This window comes from Marmota monax, unplaced genomic scaffold (assembly GCF_021218885.2).
Source record: "Marmota monax isolate L192 unplaced genomic scaffold, Marmota_monax_Labrador192_F-V1.1 WCK01_AAM20220418_F8-fsc00021, whole genome shotgun sequence".
Lineage (NCBI taxonomy): Eukaryota > Metazoa > Chordata > Mammalia > Rodentia > Sciuridae > Marmota > Marmota monax.
Window position 1 is genome coordinate 10252380 of NW_026695228.1, and position 20945 is coordinate 10273324.

General features: G+C 39.4%; 1 protein-coding gene across 1 annotated transcript in view; it reads right to left on the reverse strand.

Annotated features, from left to right (window-relative positions):
- The window catches only part of Dclk3 (doublecortin like kinase 3), a 63952-nt gene that overhangs the window by 41509 nt on the left and 1498 nt on the right, over positions 1-20945 (reverse strand). The gene's annotated exons all lie outside the window — the stretch shown is intronic.

A 20945-nucleotide genomic window follows, 5' to 3' on the forward strand; every position in this document is an offset into this window, starting at 1 on the left:
CCCAAAGGCCGCCCCAGGGGACCCCTCAGAGGCTCCGCCCCGCCCCGCCCCGCCCCGCGGGGTGCAGCCCTCTCTCCTTCCGGCCGCAGTTCCAGCTGGACCTGGCAGGACCAGGTTTTGATCATACACACTACCCTCATTTTCTATGGGCTGCAGTTCAAAAGTCTTCCTGGGACCCCTGCAATCCTTGCCCCTCCCCGCCATGAGGGTGTCAGACTTTCCGCAACATTCCCCCCCAACCGGTTCTGTCTAGCTACCGCACATATCGCTAGACTCCAAGACAGCCCAACTGCACCATCCTTCTTGGCACCAATATTCTCCCTGCTGTCAGAAACAAGTTGCAGAATGTTCCTCCAGCTTCGTGGCTTCTTGGTACCACCTGAGGCTGCTCATTGACTCCTTGGGTTGTTGTGATTGTTGTGAAATGGTCCCTTCTCAGCACTGCATACCTAATTCAGAGAGTTGCAATTGTCCCAGGAGTTGCACAGTCCCAGGCCCTGTCTAGGAGGGATGTTGAGTGCACAGAAACTGTACCCACCTCTCAACAGGCCTCGGACTGACAGGAGTCATGATTATAGATTATAGATTTGCTTTGTTCAATCAGGTGATAGAGCAGCCTTGTCTGATGTTGTTGTTCTGAGAAAGTGTTTATGCTCCACAGAACATCAAGGCAGAGATGATAGCATCAGAATGACTCCCAGATTTCAGGAGCCTCTTTCTCTTTATCACACCTAACAAGAAGTCTAGAAGACTGGCACGTGTTTGTTCAGCTGCTGGTGGGTAGGACCTAATATCTTTCCAAGCTTTAAGCTGTCTTTTATGACTGCTTTAAGGTCATAAAAGAGCTGCAACAACCCCAGTAAACCACTCTGAGAACTGGAACTCCTAATTCTTTCTGGTTTGTTGGCCAGACAACTCCAAATCATCATCAAGGACCATTTTCAGCAATCCACTTCCCCAACAGTGAACAAAATCACAAATGCCCTGCCTTCAGGTCATCCTCCTCCTATTGATAAGAGATAGATCATAAAATAATCAAGTATGGTGATAAATAGTACAGAGAAAAAGGAAGAAAGGAAAATGAAAGTGTAATTTTTAAGTTGAGAGTTAGCAAAATCTGGAGGAATAGTTTATCTGGGAAACTCCCCTGGAGGTAAATGTCCTTGGGATACTCACTTTCTTTTTAGAAGTCTTTAACAGCCACTCTACCTGGCCCTATCATTTATATTTTAGGAGTAAATTAAAGTTCAATAAACTGAGTTTCAGAAGGAGAAATCTCCTGAGTTGTCAAGGGAAATCAAATGACTTGGGGATATTTTTTTGTTTTTGTTTTTTATTTTCTCCTTACAAAAGTAGCAGTCCAGCAATGTTTAATTCTGGTTAGATAGTAGTCATCATTTATTTATTAAAAGGTGTCTATTAAGCAGTCACAGTGAACATCTTAACTCAATATTACTTCATAAGAGTGGGGGGTAGTGTTATGGTTCAGATGTGAGGAGTCCCCCAAAAGTTCATGTGTGAGACAACGCAAGAAGGTTTCAAGGTAAGTTGATGGATTTATGAGAATCTTAACCCAATCAGTGAATTAATCTCCTGATAGAGATTAACTGAGTGGTAACTGGAAGCAGGTAGGGTGTGGCTGGAGGAGGTGGGAATTAGGGGACTGTTAGGGTTTTATATTTTGTGCAGTGAGGACTGCACTCTTGCTCTCACATGCATATCTCTCTCCTCTCTCTCTCTCTCTCTCTCTCTCTCTCTCTCTCTCTCTCTCTCTCTCCCCTCCCTCCTTCCTGATCATCATGTCCTGAGCCTCTTTTGCCATGATGCTCTGCCTCACCTAGAACCCTGAGAAATGGAACCAATCTTCTATGGGCTGACACTTCTGAAGCTATGAGCCCCCAAATAAACTCTTCCTCCTCTAAAATTGTTTTTGTTAGGTCTTTTCGTCACAGCAGAAAAAAAACTGATTAAAACAGACACAATGCATCTTACTGAACACTGTGGAAGAAATTGCTAGTTGCTTACTCATTACCAATTTTCTCCTTCTGACCTAGTGAGGGAACTCTAGCTTTCAGCTGAGCACACTGCAACCCTGCAATAGAGAATATATTTACCAGCCTCCCTTGAAGTCAGGAATGGCCATATGGAAAGTTTCTGGCCACTGAATTTAACTGAGAGTTTTAAGTGGGACTTGCAAATTGACTCCTTCAAGAGACTGCTGCCTCTGATAGATACATTTGATTGTTCATCTCAACCCCTTTCATTGGTCTTGGCATTCAGTCATGATGTCTGTGGTATGTGGTATTGTGGTTTCAATTCTTCCCTCCATCTCTTAATAGAACAAACAACCCTCCTACGTTACTCAGCTTTCCATTACTGTGACAAAATACCTGAGATAATCAACTTAAAGCAGGAAAAGTTTGTTTTGGCTCGTGGTTTCAGAGGTTTCAACCCATGATGACTTGGCCCTCTTGTTTTAGATCTGTAGTAGCACAGTACCTCATAGCAGGAGCATATGACAGAGGAGGCTATTCCCCTCCTGATGACTAGGAAGCAAAGGAAAAGATAGGAAGGGGCCTGGGTCCCAATATCCTCTTCAAAGTCATCATCTAATGACCTAACTCGAATCACCTCCTAGAGATTCCACCATATCCCAATAGTGCCACAGGCCAGTGACCAAGCCTTGGCCTTCAGGGGACATTTCCAAACCACAGCATCACTTTTATACTTACAAACCATTGCATTTCCCTGCATTGATTTTAGTTTTGGAAATCTTAGTTACTTTGGCTAATGGGATGTTGTTACTGGATATAATGTAAACAGAAGCTAGGAATATACCCTCTGGTTAAGCTCCTGCCAAAAGTCTAAGTAGCTAGTGATCCAAGGAGCATGTTCATAAGGATGCCACAGGCCTAAACTTCAACCTGCAACTAAATCCAGCTGACCTGCAGCCTGAAGTGGGGCTACCTTAACAGACCTTGGAATGATACAGAAAAATACTCATTGTTGTAAGCCACTGAGTTCAAGGCTAGCTTATCAGGATTATTGCAACAAAAGCAAATATAATGGTTGATGATACTGGAGCTCTATCATCCTTCTTGGGTCACTGATCTTGAAAGTAGAAGCCAAGTCCTAAGGATTGAAGAGCATAAAAATAGAAGTCTGAGACCCTACCCGTATGACATCATGAAAATATCCCACCAACCCTGACCTATTAACTTTGTATTTCTCTTTTAAGAAAGAATAAATCCTTGTTATGTTTAAGACACTAAAACAGAATATACAGTGTTCCCTGGAAGAAGATAATTTGTATCCATCCTTCAAAAAAAGGAGACCATTTTATTTTCACACTATGAGAAACATTAAACACACACATTTGCACTCATTTAAATGTAAAATAGAAGACAGAAAAGGAACATCATGCTTTTAGTGGGCCACTTAAGTAGGAACTCATTGGAATCGCTGATGAGAAAGGAACAATAGCGGTGGCAGTCTAGAAAAGGTGCCAGGGCTATTTTGGTTACAAATAAGCAAAATTTTTACTCAAAGAGCTCAGGTTAGGTGGCAGGGGAGCACAAGGCATTTTAAGAATATCTCAAGGACAACCCAAAGCAGTTTGGCAACCACTTCACCACCTTTCTCTTGAACATCCCCCACAATTGCTACATCTCAAAATCCAGTTTCTTCAGGGAAAGAATATGCTTAGTCCAGCTTATTTATTCTAATCAGGACACTTACACCACTGGCCAGATACTGGATTTGTGGCTGTCAGGTAGAAGTCCAGCTCTGGTCCAAACAGCCATGGCACAATAAGAAAGAAGATAGAGGAATAAGAATAGAATAATGGGTCTTCTGAAGTGCATAGGGAATTTTAAACCTGGAAACAGGAGGAATTGCATAAAGCAGACAAATTGACTAATATATCCAGGACATCAGGTCAGCTCGAGTTGAGGAAAGAGCTGGAACCACTTCCAGAGGTGAAATCTAACCAGGATACCACTATGCATTCAGGAGTGACTTGGAGAAGAAACTGATGAAGAGATCATGCAGCCTCCAGGAGAAAGCTCCCTATTCTCTGAATCACCAGGATTATTCCAGATGGAGATTCTAAGAAAGGGGAGATATCCAGGACCTCCTATAGCAAAGCTCACTGTTCTAACGACTTCACAGTGTGCATTTCTCAATCTTCTCATCATACTCCTAGGACATTGTTATGTGCCTTCACACCCCAGATGTCACCTTCTCTCCTTCCCTCCCAGGTAAAATTCATAAGAGATTACTTCATGTTCTCCATCTGTGCTCACGCCCTTCTGCAGAGCTCCTCAGGCCTGCTGAGATCTGACTTATCTTGCTGCATTGCCACAGTAAACAAAATTCAGTCTGTTTTGTTTCATCTCACTGCAGCTATGACCATCCTGATGCTCTCAGCTTCTTGAAACTCTGTCTTACCCTGACTCCTTCCAGTTCACCCTGATTTGTGGGTCTCTCTTCCTCTATTCAGTCCTTATACATAGGTATTCCTCAGGGTTGTTGTGTTTTTTTTTTTTTCATTCGTATCTTTGGTAGTTCTCCATGCACGATCTTATCTAAGCCCTTGGTTTCAATTTCAGACTGATCTCATCTCCTCTCTTCCAAGATGTCTCTACTAGACAACTCCTCAAAGACATCTCATAGATATCTCTTAGAATGCATCTCCCAAAACCTGCTCATCTTCTCCCCCCAAATCTGTCCCTCCTACTGGATTCTTGGTCTTATTTTTAGCTCTTCAAGCCATACATGCATAAATGAATGTCAGCTCCACAGTCACCAAATCCTCTGCTCCCTCTTCTTTCCTACTGTCCTGCCATTGCCTGGTTCAAGCATCTAGACCATCCCAACCACTTCCTCCCTCACATTGCTTCATCCCTTCCAGCCTTACTCCCAGATCATCAGCCTTACCAGAGGCACGAAAATCTTTCTCTATATAGATCTACATGATTGCATAATTTCTCCACTTAAAATCCTCCAGTGGTTCTATGTTTCTTAAAAGTTCAAATTTAAACCTTCTGTTATGATCTTCAAAGCTCTTCAACATTGAGTCTTGTACCCCACTCAACCTTCATCAGCCACCACTCACCCTGGTTACTCTGGGCTCCAGCTAGTGCAAATCCCTTGTTTGGCCTTGGCCTCCACCTCTTTTCATACGCTGCTGCTCCATCTGCCCACATGCAGTCTTTACTCGAACATCACCTCCTCTGCCAAGCTATGATTCAAGCCCATGTTTTTCATCAGTTAACTATTCTGTTCCTTCCCCCAAAACGAATCACCAACAGAAGGATGGGAAAGTCAGGTGGGCCAATGTGTTTGAAATGACTACATGATGGCCAATCTGATCACTCCCCAAGGCTGACAACTGACCCAGTCAGGGGTACATCCCATCCAGCCAGTGATTCTTATCTACCTTGAACTCAGCTAAAATGTCCGAGTCTGGTCCTATTTGACTTGAGTTTGTTCTATTGAGAGGTTTCAAAGATGAAGTCAAAACTGCTGCCTAAGATAAAATAATATGGGATTTCCTGTGACTGTTGTAAATGCATATTTGAGAAAACTGTATCAGCTCTGTGTGGACATGATTTAAGGAATATATCTAAAATACGTTAGCACTTTTCCTGGATACAAGCTCCTGCTTTTAAACAAATCATTTTATTCCCAATGTCTAGTAAAGTTACCATCTGGATCCTCCTGATGTCCACAAATATGCCACTCGGCGCTGTGAAAGCAAGATGCAGATATTTGTTCTTTAGTACAGCAAGAATACAGAATTATTTTTAAAACTACTAATCAATTTTGAAATGTGGAATGGTGAGAAAAGAAAAGTCCAAAAGATTCTCAGTCCAGTAGTAGATTCAAGGCAAGATTTCAAGTATTATAAAATACTATGATACTTTTAAAATTTAATGTTTCTCAAAACACTGCCTGTAATTAAACATAATAGTTTAAAAGAAATGAAATTAGGCTACATCTAAAAAAGCTAGACCATAGTACAATATTATGTATAATTTCACTGAATTACCAAACCTGCCCTCAAAAAAGAAGAGATAATAAATAAAGCAATCCTAAGATCCCAGAATAAGATGTCATACAAAGTTAGAAACAAGCATATACACATGCATTTTTGTTCAGACTTACCTGTGAAACATTCTGGAACTGAAATTATAAAGGCATTCTTAAATAACGAGATCAAATTCTATTACATAAAATGTTTAAATAAGTTTATCCAAGATTTATTTGGCCCTTATAAATTCTTCCTACTCATCTTAATGTCTCAGGATAGAGGGTCACCTGATATATGGGTGAGCTTGTCCTCAAGGATAAACAGAGAGAAAGGGAACAGATCCTTACATGTACTGAAGGGCTGACTGCTTTGCAGCCTGGATGGACCTTGCAGGCAAACTAATCCCCTGTCTACTAATAGAGCTTTATTGGAATAAAACCATGACTATTCATATACATAATGTCTGTGTTGCTTTTGAGTAGATGAGACAGAGACTGTCTGGTCCACAAAGTCTTTTACAGAAAAAGCTTACCCACCCCCTCCTTAGTGTCCACACATATCTGTGCTCTGTCCTGCATGGAATGAAGAAGAGCTAACCACCAAAATTCACTTATTTATATGTCTAATAATGATGAGAACTACTGTGGAACAAAATAAAAGTTCCTCATTCGAGTTCAAGATGGTCACCCTGGTTTAACCTAACCCTTTCCATCTTTGACCCAATGATTTACCCACCTCCTCTGAACATTCTCAAAATCCTTACCAAATGAAGAAATCAAATATGGGAGGAGAGAAAACAATTCTGAACTCTCAGGAGCATTAGTAGAGGGTCACTTGTTTTAAACTCTGAGATAGAGTCATTTTTGCCATTTTTTCAGGACTGTCTCCTGTTTTGGAACATGAAAGCACAGAGCCTAAGACACTCACTCAAGAACAAACAGCCTAATCAGTCGCAGAAGCAAAACTGGAATCCAGGTATGTCTGTTGCAAAGCAATGCTCCTGCCACCAAACCTTGCTGCCTGGTCAATTTATTCACTGGATAAATATTTGTTTAGCCCTTTGGGGATGTCTTCTATGTTCCAGACACTATGCCAGGCACCTAAGACATAAAGATCCTCAAACAATGAAGAACAAATGATATCAGGGCAACATATATTTTAAACAAGATAAATGTGACCCCCTAACCTCAGAAATCCCTAAATCCACAGTCTAACAAAAAATTTAAAGTAATCATATCCTTATGAAAGGAAGTACCACGATTCTGGTTTTTTTTAAGACATAGCATGAATTAATTAGACTGTAACCCTAAAGTATATGTGTGATGTGTGAATGTTGATATAATGTCATAAAAGTTGAGTGTCTGGGAAAATATGAGGTAATTTCTCAAACCAATTCAGTTTGTTTTTGTTTTTGTTTTTACCTAGATTATGACTGAATTTCTATTAACTGTGCTGCCAAATGTTGACATGGAGCCCACTCTAGACTGTGACTGGTCATGCTCAATGACCATGCCACAGTCTAACTTGGGGGTCATTCTTTTTTAGTATAATCTTGGGCAGATGTTTTTGTTCAACATTTTAAAAATTGGAAGTTCAGTCTCAGATCTTGAAAGAGCATCTAAAAATTTCAACAGCAGCTCTGATAATTTAAGGGATGATTTTATTATTTCACTCCACTTAATTTTTAAAGTAATCTGAATGCTTTCATTAAAAAAACCTAAAAAGGATGAAGAAAATGGATTGCTTTGGTCATTCTAACATTTCAAGTGTAAATCATGAAAAAACTCCGATATAATTCACAAATATAGATCTATCTATGCCAAGACAAATGCATGAGGCTCAAAACTACCATATGGTTTTACACAGTCATAAAAGCTTTCTTTATTTGCCTATGTTCTTATTTTTTTAAGTAAACAGATGGTTCAATAGAGAAGATATAAAATCTGACCATCACTGGATCATCAATCTACTAAATCCTAACCTCAAGAACTGTCTTAAAACTCTGTCCCAAAATGGCAGAATTCATCTATACTTTTCATCATTTTCAAATTAAGTACAGTGACAGAGCCACTGTTACAGGTAAACTAATTGTCTCGCTGCCCTAGAATAAATCAGGCCTTCCAATATGAAACTGATAAATTCATTATTAATGGCTGATGGGCACCATGGCCACTCCTATAGTCCCAGCTATAAAAGCTTGGGAAGCTGAGGCAAGAGCATCACTGGAACCCAGAAGTTCAAGACCAGCTTGGGCAACATAAATAATTAAAAAAAAAAAAAACACGATGGAAAGGTGGGAGTCAATCCATGAAGTGATAGGAAAATAGTGCAATTGATCACTGAAATGTATTGAATGAAAATTAAAAAGAATAAAATATATTGGATGTTCAGAAAAATTTATAGCCAAAACAAATGACTAAAACTGAAGATACATAAATCTAAGTTGTACTCTAAACACATAAAAAAAAATTAAGTATCTTGAAAACACAGTCACAAAATCATGACAAAGTCATGCCTGGCCAGAGAGTAGAAAAGTCTACTAATAAAATAGTCTTATCACCAGGCAAGGTGGTGCATGCCTATAATCCTAGTGGCTCAGGAGGCTGAGGCAGAAGGATTGTGAGTTCAAAGCCAACCTCAGCAATTTAGGAAGGCATTAAACAACTCGGTGAGACCTTGTCTCTAATAAAATACAAAACAGTTATGGGGATGTGGCTCAGTGTTAATTGCCCCGAGTTCAATCCCCAGTACAAAAAAAAAAAAAAGAGTCTTATTGTTTGAGTCAGCTTTTTCATTGCTGTGACTAAAAGACCTGACCAGAACAATTATAGAGGAGGAAAAGTTTATTAGAGGGCTCATGGTTTCAGAAGTCTCAGTCCATAGAAGGCTGGCTCCATTTCTCGGGGCTCAAGGTGAGGCAAAACATCATGGCGAAAGAGTGTGGCAGAGGGAGACAACTCACATGATGATCAGGAAGCAGAGAGAGAAAGAGAGTCCACTCTCCAGATACAAAATATATACCCCAAAGTCATGACCGCAGTGCCCACCTCCTCTAGCCACACCCACCTACCACTAGTCACCACTCAGTTAATCCCATCAGGGATTGATTTGCTGAATAGGTTAAGGCTATACCCCAATCATTTCTCCTCCAAACCTTCTTGCACTGGCTCACAAGTGAGCTTTTGGGTGACACCTCACATCCAAACCATAACACTTATCAAACAGCAATTTGGAAAGTCACATGAAATCAGTGGATACAAAAGGAAAGAGCAATCTGTACTGTGCATGTGTGACAGAAATTAACTCCAGCTTAGATTATGACAAAGCACCAGAAAATATAATCCAGCTGTCCACCCAAGCATGAGGGAGAAGCACTCAATGACTTTCATGCTCCAGGAGAAAAGATTGCTTTGGGGAGCAGTATTGTAAACTGGAAAGACATGTGGGGGACAGGGCAAATGGAACATCAGCCACACGGGTACCAAAAAGGAAAATTCCCATATGGTTAAGGGCCTCCTCCTGCCTGGCAGCTAATCCATCCACAGCATGATTGACAGAGAACAGTCAGCAGTCAACAGCATATGCTGTGGTCATCACACCATGTCAAAAGAGCTAGTGAAAGTCTTGAACACGGTCAAAGACAGTAACTCAATATCAGCCTTCTCAGCAAGCTGCAAGGGAAATGGCCAACAAGAACAACTCTGATTTTTCCCACACTCAAGTGTGATCACAGTCAAGAAGTGTGCTCACACAAATTATGGACATAAAGATGAGGTTGTAAAATGTTTTATGTGTGTCACAGACAACATAACAACAACAACAACAAAAGATCTCTTTTATGATTCCAAGTGGCAAGTATCCATGATATACTCAGGGTCTTGAAGGAGCTAAGCTTCTAACATCAAGGCTCAAATATCACAACTGAAAATATCAAAGATATCAAAATTTCATAAGTTGATCGGACTGTGGTACAAATGACTCCATCTCTGAGTCTTTCCCAGCCCTTCATGTTGTTGATCCATTACAGAGGGAAGTGAACATATTTCCAAGCATGTTTAAAAACCACATTCAAACACTGCATTGGACCGTGAAGAAATTCTTTGCCAGGACGAAATCAACCAAGGGCAGAATAGGAATGCAAGTGGCATTTCCTTCCCAGCTCAGTCATCCACCTTCTGGGCTGAGTGCCATGTGACTGTTCACCTAACAGAGTCTGAGTGAGAAATTGCTCCCCAGTTTCTATTTGGTAATGCAGATCCAGTATCCAAACCAACTAACAGAGCTATCAAACACCTGCTGGCAAACTGAGTGTCAGAAATTGTGATGTTGCAGAAGTAAGGAGTAAGAAAAGAACACAGCCAAAGAGAGAGACTGGCCTGCTACTCCAGATACCAGATACAGACCCTGAACCACAAAAACAGAACTACTCTTCTACTCCCTGATCTGAAACTATGGCTGCTATTCGTTCTGATTTTTTAATATCAAGCATTGTAATATTTTTATTTTTTAAAATTTTTTTGTAGTAGTAGATGGAAAGAATGCCTTTATTTTATTCGTTTATCTTTATGTGGTGCTGAGGACCGAACCCAGTGCCTCACGCATGCTTGGCAATCACTCTGACACTGAGCTACAGCCTCAGCCCAAGCATTGTACTATTTTTAAACCATGATATTTTAAAAACCTAAAGTCAGCAAATTACAAATTAGTGGGGCCCTGAGAAAGTTAGTAAGACCCTCTCTCAAAAATAAAAATAAAAAAGGGCTGGGAATGTACCTCAGTGGTAAAGTGCCCCAATACCAAGAAAACAAAAACAAAAATAAACAAAAAAACCCTATGTTTAGTTGTCATGTCAAGGGAGATATAGAAGGGTTAGGGTTAGGCAGCCAGGACAAGACTGAGGGAGTCAGGGGCAGGCCAAGACCAAAGAAGCACAGAGAGGGTCTTCCAGTGAGGTCAACTTTGCTGTTAGAAGTGCTCGTGAACACAAGCTGGGGACCCAATTAGATAGACAATTCTATAATCATGTTCCTAAGCAGAGGATCCAATAGAAAAACTATAATAGATGCGGGGACATCAGTGATCAATGGTGAGGAGAAAGTGGAGAGAGGAGGAGATTAAAAAAAAAAAAAAAAAGGAGGAAATTCCAGGAACCATAAAAGAACAAGCCAAACTTCCCCACCAAACTCCCGGCTCTGGGGCCTCCCTTCTCTTTGGAGAAGTCTGTTATTGTCACTTTTGCAATAAACCTGCTGCTTCCTTTCCATCTCTGTGTCCTGTTTTTCGATTCTTTGCTAAGCCGGAAACAACAAACCCAAGACCCTTAGACAGTAACAATGACTCCTAGTTTTTTTTTCCTTTCATCTTTAACAATTCAAATCCCCAACCTTCATAAATGACCTGATTTAAAAAACAAAATGAATTCCTGAATAAACAGATTATAGACCAAAAAAGTCGGCCCAGTTCTTTTTGCCACGTAGGGCAGTGAAGTCATGGCTGGGTCTTGATATCCATTGCCTTGTACGAGTCCTTGTCTTGTGGTTTATATGTGCATAGAACTTATTGGCTTGAAATTTCAAGAATTTTGCAACTGTTCCATGAATCTTTAGACCATCCCACTTATACTCAGTGTGGGTGGAGAACATGAGACCCAGGGAAATGAAACAGTCTATTCTGTGTTAGAGAAGAGAATAAAGATGGAAAAAAAATGTCAAACTTTGTTCTGGTTCACTTTTAATAATTTAAAAGTGAATTTTTTCTCTTCTTGCAGCATTTTAGCAACAAGAAAAATCAGACAAAAATCCCCTTAAATTATCTGTAAGTCAGAAAAGGTAGCAAATACAGATTTTTTTTATAAAAGGGGCTATTTTCAGGAAAGCATTTAAAAAAGCACAATTATCTAACAAGCAAAACTGATAATTATATAATTCCGCAGCATTTGGCAGCGCGATAACTTTTGTTTAAAGGAATGGGTGGGATTCGTTTTGTGCTTTTGTGTCTACAGAACTTTGTGCCTCAGATCTCTAGAGAATTCTAGTGCAAAACAACAAGGTTATCATCAATCAATGTCCTGCAGGGATAGGCACTATTTAGTCTTTAGGAAAATAGAAGTTGAAGAGTGCAAATGGAAATTGTTGGTAATAAAAATAGTCAAGATATGGTTTAAAGAATGTTTTATCTGACAAATTAAAGCAAATGACACACAATCAGTGAAGAAGACTTGGTTCCCAGAATAATGGCACCTCCTACACCTTGAACTTTAAGAAGGTGAACCTTGGTTGTTAGACAGAAACTCAATTATAGAGTATCTATTATGTGCTAGTCTGTGTTGCTACCTTTAAATGAATTGTTTATTTACTCCAACGTATGTGTTTCTTATTTACTCCAACATAATTGTTATGGCCATTTTAAAAATGTATCAGAGGAAATAATCGGATGAAGACCACACAGTAATAAGCAACCAGGGTAGTACTTGAATCTAGGTCTGTCTGACATCAAAGTCTGTGTTTACTATACCACACTCTTGCCAGCTGGGAGGCAGGTTTATTGGTTAGTTTTTGCTGTGTAACAAACAATTCCAAAACGTAGTGGCTTAAGAATCATAACCTCTTATTTAGCTAATGATTTGGTGAGTTCATGATTTAGGCTGGACTCAGGGCATTTCCTTCTGTCTTGGCTGGGCTCCTTTAGGTACCTGCAATAATCTGATAGATTGGCTAGGTGCTGTCTGGTCTAGGATGGTTTTGTCAGACAGGCTTGTCCCTGGACCAAGTAGTCTCTAATCATTTAACAGGTTAGTCCATGCTTGTACTCGTGGTATTTGGGCAGTGTCCCAAGAGAACAAGTGGTTGGGTGTAAAACCTTGTGAGATGTAGGCTCCAAATTAACATAACACCCTTTCCATCACATTCTGTTGTCCACAGCAGGTCTCAAGTCCAGCCCAGATCCAAAGGGGAAGATACAGACTTATGCTCAAGAAAAGAAGAGCTGCAAACCATATTGCACATCACCCTTAGGACTTCGTTTCCCAAACCCATGGCCTCTCTCTAGCCATCTCCAGGAAAACCAAACTGAGATTCTTTTCAACATCATGAAAGGTGGAGAATGAAGAACGATTGAAGATTGAAGGGGAAAAAAAGGAGACATGAGGCACTGGGTCCGATCCTCAGCACCACATACCAATAAATAAATAAAATTTTTTTTAAAAAGATAACTTTTGGTTTGACTAATATCTATTGTGTGCTTGTTTTATTTTTTGTTATGTTCTTACTTTTTTTTCTTTACTCCTTCTATTTTCCTTGGAGTTATTCTGTTTTTACTTGCCTGTCTTTTAAAGTTAGATATTTAGTTCATAATTTGGAGGCTTCCTTTCTAAGATTAGTATTTTAAGGTCATACATTTTCTTCTAAGTAATATTCACAAGTTCTGTTCCATTTTAAATATTTTCTTATTTCCATGATGATTTCAGCTTTTAGCCCAGGGGTCATTTTAGAATGTGAGTAAGAATTTTTCAAAATATATGATGTTGGGTTAGGGTTGTGGCTCAGTGGTAGAGTGCACACCTAGTACGTGTGAGACACTGGGTTCAATCCTCAACACCACATAAAAATAAATAAACAAAATAAAGCCATTGTGTGCATCTATAACTAAAGAAAAATATTTTTTAAAAATGTTTTTCTAGTATTATTTTTGTTATTAACTTATGACTTAATTATACATAGACATAACTCTTTTGAAAATTGTTGATGCTATTTTATAGCCTAACATATAGTTATTTTTATTCCATATTTTATATGTCTTTGAAAAGAATTGGATCCTGAATTGCAATGATCTACACATGTCCTCAGATTTATCCTAATTGTGCTTTCAAAATTTCTATTCCCTAGAGTTGGGTTGTAGCTCAGTGGTAGAGCACTTGCCTCGAATACGTGAGGCCCTGGGTTTGACCCTCAGCACCACTTAAAAATAAATAAATAAATATAAAGATATTAAAAAATTCTATTCCTTAATGAACTTTTTACTATTTGATCTATTAATTATTGAACTGAGCTGTATTTTTTTAAATGTCTTGCCTTGATCATAGATTTGCCTAGTTCTTCTTACTGATCTGTCAATTTTTACTTTGCACATCCCAGGGTCATGTTATTAGCTGCATACAAGTTTTTTTTTCCTTTAACTTTTATTGTTGGTTGTTCAAAACATTACATAGTTCTTGACATATCATATTTCACACTTTGATTCAAGTGGGTTATGAACTCCCATTTTTACCCCATATACAGATTGCAGCATTACATTGGTTACACATCCACTGTTTTACATATTGCTATACTAGTGTCTGTTGTATTCTGCTGCCTTTCCTATCCTCTACTATCCCCCAACCCCTCCCCTCCCATCTTCTGTCTCTACCCCATCTACTGTAATTCATTTCTCCCCCTTGTTTTTTTTCCCCCATTTCCCATTTGTTGATTCAAGTTATTAACTCTTGTGCTATGGGTGTCCTATTGAGGAATTTGGAGCCCGACCCCACAGTATGTAAATCGTAGCCAACTTTTTCTTGTATCAGATGCAGTGTCTCTGATTTAATATCAAGCTCCTTGATCCATTTTGAGTTAACTTTTGTGCATGGCGAGAGAAAGGGATTCAGTTTCATTTTGTTGCATATGGATTTCCAGTTTTCCCAGCACCATTTGTTGAAGATGCTATCCTTCCTCCATTGCAGGCTTTTAGCCCCTTTATCAAATATAAGATAGTTGTAGTTTTGTGGATTGGTTTCTGTGTCCTCTATTCTGTACCATTGGTCCACCCACCTGTTTTGGTACCAGTACCATGCTGTTTTTGTTACTATTGCTCTGTAGTATAGTTTGAGGTCTGGTATCGCTATACCGCCTGATTCACACTTCCTGCTTAGAGTTGTTTTTGCTATTCTGGGTCTTTCATTTTTCCATATGAATTTCATAATTGCTTTATCTATTTCTATAAGAAATGCCGTTGAGATTTTGATTGGCATTGCATTAAACCTATAGAGAACTTTTGGTAATATCGCCATTTTGATGATGTTAGTTCTGCCTATCCATGAACAGGGTATATTTTTCCATCTTCTAAGATCTTCTTCTATTTCTCTCTTTAGGGTTCTGTAGTTTTCATTGTATAAGTCTTTCACCTCTTTTGTTAGATTGATTCCCAAGTATTTTATTCTTTTTGAGACTATTGTGAATGGAGTGGTTGTCCTCATTTCCATTTCAGAGGATTTGTCGCTGATATACAGGAATGCCTTTGATTTATGCGTGTTGATTTTATATCCTGCCACTTTGCTGAATTCATTTATTAGCTCTAATAGTTTCTTTGTAGACCCTTTTGGGTCTGCTAGGTAGAGAATCATGTCACCTGTAAATAGTGATAATTTAAGTCCTTCTTTTCCTATTTTTATGCCTTTAATTTCTTTCATCTGTCTAATTGCTCTGGCCAGTGTTTCAAGAACTATGTTGAACAGAAGTGGTGAGAGAGGGCATCCCTGTCTTGTTCCAGATTTTAGAGGGAATGCCTTCAATTTTTCTCCATTCAGAATGATGCTAGCCTGAGGCTTAGCATAGATTGCTTTTACAATTTTGAGGTATGTTCCTGTTATCCCTAGTTTTTCTAGAGTTTTGAAAATAAAGGGATGCTGTACTTTGTCAAATGCTTTTTTTGCATCTATCGAGATGATCATATGGTTCTTATTTTTAAGTCTATTGATGTGGTGAATAACATTTATTGATTTCCGTATATTGAACCAGCCTTGCATCCCAGGGATGAATCCTACTTGATCATGGTGCACAATTTTTTTGATATGTTTTTGTATCCGATTCGCCAGAATTTTATTGAGGATTTTTGCATCTAGGTTCATTAGAGATATTGGTCTGTAGTTTTCTTTCTTTGAAGTGTCTTTGTCTGGTTTAGGAATCATGGTGATGTTGGCCTCATAGAATGAATTTGGAAGTTCTCCCTCTTTTTCTATTTCCTGAAATAGCTTGAAAAGTATTGGTATTAGTTCCTCTTTAAAGGTTTTGTAAAACTCTGCTGTATACCCATCCGGTTCTGGGCTTTTCTTAGTTGGTAGTCTTTTGATGGTTTCTTCTATTTCCTCAATTGATATTGGTCTGTTTAGGTTGTCTATATCCTCCTGACTCAATCTGGGCAGATCATATGACTTAAGAAATTTATCGATGCCTTCACTATCTTCTATTTTATTGGAGTATAAGGATAGGATTCAAAATAATTTCTGATTATCTTCTGTATTTCTGAAGTGTCTGTTGTGATATTGCCTTTTTCATCCCGTATGCTAGTAATTTGAGTTCTCTCTCTTCTTCTCTTCGCTAGCATGGCTAAGGGTCTGTCGATTTTATTTATTTTTTCAAAGAACCAACTTTTAGTTTTGTCAATTTTTTCAATTGTTTCTTTTGTTTCGATTTCATTAATTTCAGCTCTGATTTTAATTATTTCTTGCCTTCTACTTCTTTTGCTGTTGTTTTGCTCTTCTTTTTCTAGGATTTTGAGATGAAGTGTGAGATCATTTATTTGTTGTTTTTTTCTTTTTTTAAGGAATGAACTCCAAGCAATGAATTTTCCTCTTAGAACTGCTTTCAATGTGTCCCATAGATTCCGATATGTTGTGTCTGTGTTTTCATTTATCTCTAAGATTTTTTTAATTTCCTCCTTGATGTCTTCTATAACCCATTGATCATTCAGTAACCTATTGTTCATTCTCCAAATGATGCATGATTTTTCCTTCCTTCTTTTATCGTTGATTTTCAGTTTCATTCCATTATGATCAGATAAGATGCATGGTATTATCTCTACTCCTTTATATTGTCTAAGAGTTGCCCTGTGACATAATATATGATCTATTTTTGAGAAGGATCCATGTGCTGCTGAGAAAAAAAGTGTAACTGCTTGATGTTGGGTGGTATATTCTATATATGTCAATTAAGTCTAGGTTATTAATTGTGTTGTTGAGTTCTATAGTTTCCTTATTCAACTTTTGTTTGGAAGATCTGTCCATTGGTGAGAGAGGTGTGTTGAAGTCTCCCATGATTATTGTATGGTGGTCTATTAGACTCTTGAACTTGAGAAGATTTGTTTGATGAACATAGCTGCACCATTGTTTGGGGCATATATACTTATGATTGTTATGTTTTGTTGGTGTATGGTTCCCTTGAGCAGTATGTAGTGTCCCTCTTTATCCCTTTTGATTAACTTTGGCTTGAAATCTATTTTATTTGATATGAGTATGGACACTCCTGCTTGTTTCCGAAGTCCATATGAGTGATATGATTTTTCCCACCCTTTCACCTTCAGTCTATGTATGTCTTTTCCTATCAAATGCATCTCCTGTAGGCAGCATATTGTTGGGTCTTGTTTTGTGATCCATTCTACTAGCCTGTGTCTCTTAATTGGTGAGTTTAAGCCATTAACATTTAGGGTTATTATTGAGATATGGGTTGTTCTTCCAGCCATATTTGTTTATTTATGTTACTAAACATGGTTCGTTTTCCTCTTTGATTATTTTCCCCCCTTTAGTGTCCTACCTCCCACTGTTGGTTTTCATTGTTATTTTCCATTTCCTCTTCCTGTAATGTTTTGCCGAGGATGTTTTGAAGAGATGGTTTTCTAGCTACAAATTCTTTAAACTTTTGTTTATCGTGGAAGGTTTTAATTTCATCTTCCATCCTGAAGCTTAATTTCGCTGGATACACAATTCTTGGTTGGAACCCATTTTCTTTCAGTGTTTGAAATATGTTATTCCAGGATCTTCTAGCTTTCAGAGTCTGTGTTGAAAGATCAGCTGTTATCCTGATTGGTTTACCCCTAAATGTAATCTGCTTCCTTTCTCTTGTAGCTTTTAAAATTCTCTCCTTATTCTGTATGTTGGGCATCTTCATTATAATGTGTCTAGGTGTGGATCTCTTATGATTTTGCACATTCGGCGTCCTGTAGGCTTCTAGGATTTGGGATTCTGTCTCATTCTTCAAGTCTGGGAAGTTTTCTTGTATTATTTCATTGAATAGATTGCTCATTCCTTTGGTTTGGACCTCTATATCTTCCTGTATCCCAATGACTCTTAAGTTTGGTCTCTTTATGTTATCCCATATTTCTTGGATGTTCTGCTCATGATTTCTTAACAGTCTTGCTGAGCGTCTATGTGCTTTTCAAGTTGAAATACTTTGTCTTCATTGTCTGATGTTCTGTCTTCTAAGTGTTCTACTCTGCTGGTAGTATTCTCAATTGAGTTTTTAATTTGGTTTATTGCTTCCTGCATTTCTAGGATTTCTGTTTGTTTTTTATAACCTCTATCTCCCTGTATAGTTGATCTTTTGCTTCTTGGATTTGTTTATGTAATTCATTGTCGAAGTGATCTTTCATTGTCTGATTTTGCTGTCTAATGTCTTCCTTGAGACTCCAGATCATCTGAAGCATGTATATCCTGAATTCTTTATCTGACATTCCATCTGCTGCAGATATTACCTCTTCTAACGTTGAGTTGACCTGCATTGCTTGTGGTCCTTTCTTTCCTTGTCTTTTCATACTGCTCGTGTTTCTTTCTGCTTGGCGAAACTGTTGTGTTATTGAATTTTCCCCCTATATATTTATATTGCTCTTGTATAGTTGCAAAGTCTCCCTCGCAGGCGCGGGCAGCGGCTCTGCCCCTCCTCCAATTGGGGCAATGTGCCTACCATGCCAGTGGGCCGCTGGGCCTGTTCTGCCGGTCGATAGCAGGTCCGCCTACCTTGCAGACGCGGGCGGCGGCTCTGCCCTTCCGCGGGCCCCTGGCCCTGTTCTTCCAGTGGGTCGCAGGTCTGCCTACCTTGCAGGTGCGCGGCAGCTCTGCCTCTCCCCCAACCGAGGCGATGTGTCTTCCACGCTGGCAGGCCACTGGGCCTGTTCTGTCAGTGGGTCGCAGGTCTGCCTGCCTTCCAGGCGCGGTTGGTGGCTCTGCCCCTTGGCCAGCCGCTGGGCCTGTTCTGTTGGTGGTCGGTGGTCGCCGCATACAAGTTTTAAACAATTATGTCTTCCTAGTGAATTAAACCTTTTATCATCATATAGTGATTCCCTTTATCTGTAATAGTGCTTTGAAAGTATGTTTTTAGCTGACATTAATGTAATTGTTGCACCTTTCTTTTGGTCAATATTTTTTTTTCCTATCCTTGACTTTCAATCTTTCTATCTCATTATGTTTCAAGTGAATTTATTATAAATATATGAGATATGAATTTTTAGATTTTTATCTGGTCCAAAGATCTTTTTAACTGTAGTTTAGGGTGATTACATAGCTTTACTATGATGTGTCTAGATGAGAATTTCCTTTTAATTATCCTTCTTGATATTCCTTGGGATTCCTAAAGAAATGAAAGAAAACCAACATCCAGCTAACACACCCCTTGCCAAGCCATAAGCCCTGAGGCAGAGCCATATCCCTCATACATAAGTAGAGTAAACTGGGCCTATCATGAGCACTTGAGCTGTACCTCCCTTGTGCCTTTTTTAATTCATATTTCCAGAAGGGGCATCTTTGTGGAATCACACTAGAGTTTCACATTGCTGAAGTAAGCCAGAAGCATTCATCGGTACTCACAGGGTCCATAGCAGCCCTGTGAGTAGAAGGATGTCACTTTACTATTCTCTTGTCACAGAGAATTGGTGTGTAACACTGGGTCTCTTTAGAAGAATAAAAGAAAAAAAAGTGTGTTTGTGTGTGTGTGTGTACACACACACATTACTTTCAGTTAAATTTTGCACAACAAAGGGTTTTTTATGCCACCCTGTCCTCCAAATAAAAAGAAAGCAAGTCACTCTGACTTTGGGTATACTAGGAAACAACAAATACCCAAATCCCCAATCTAGAAAAATCAGCTGCAAAGTACAGTGAAATTTGAACCAAGTAGGGGCGGGATACTGGAAGAGGACTTGCATCTTTACAGACCCAAGGCAGAGACCATGGAAAATGATATGACCTCAGGGACTAAACCCTTCTACCCTTGCTTTGAACAGGGGGCTGGGAGCATCCCTGAGCTCAGCTCTTCATGGAATGTTTGGGGAGGAGAGGAGCTGAGCAAGAAACTGCCTAGATCATCATCTTTACAGAATGTTTGGAGTCAGTATGACAAGGTAAAAATCAGCTCTGCAGGGTACCGATATTCACCAGCTAAAATGAAAGGCAAATGCTAAATCACAGTGTGTGAGTTTCTACATGAGCCAAGCAAGAGCACTGCTCAGTCCTGGCATAATTATTTTCTTAGGGCTTGGGGGAGTTTGTGAGAAAATGTTGTAAGTCAACATCCTCAATCTAAGGTACCTGCAGCTTTGGTTCACTTCCCCAATCTTTTCACCTTGCTCTTCTTCAGCAGGGAGGATGGCAGAAAAGAATGGTGTCAGAGTTTAGATCAGAAATGTTCCCCAAAAGCTCTTGTGTTAAAGGCTTGGTCCCCCAATAGAAAAGTGTTCAGAGGTGGGGCCTTTACGAAGTGATTGGATTATGAGAGCTCTGGCCTCCTCGGTGGATTAATCCATTCATGAATTTATAGCTTAGTGGACTATTGCAGGGCAGGGGGGACCTTAGGAGGTGGGACCTAGCTAGAGAAAATTTATCACTGGGGGCATGCCTCTGAAGAGTATATGTCCCTAGCATATCCCCCCTCCTTCTCTCTCTCCTTTCTTTCTCCCTCTTTCTTCTCCTCTTCTTCCTCCTCCTTCTCTTCTCCTTCTTCTTCTTCTTCTTTTCCTCTCTCTTTCATCTCCTTCCCCACTCCTCCTCCTCCTCTCTCTCTTCCTTCCTCCCTCCCTGTCCTAACTGCCATGAGGTAACCAGATCTGCTCCACCACACCCTCCCCACCATGATGTTCAGTCTGACCATAGGCCTAGAAACAAGGGAGAAAAATG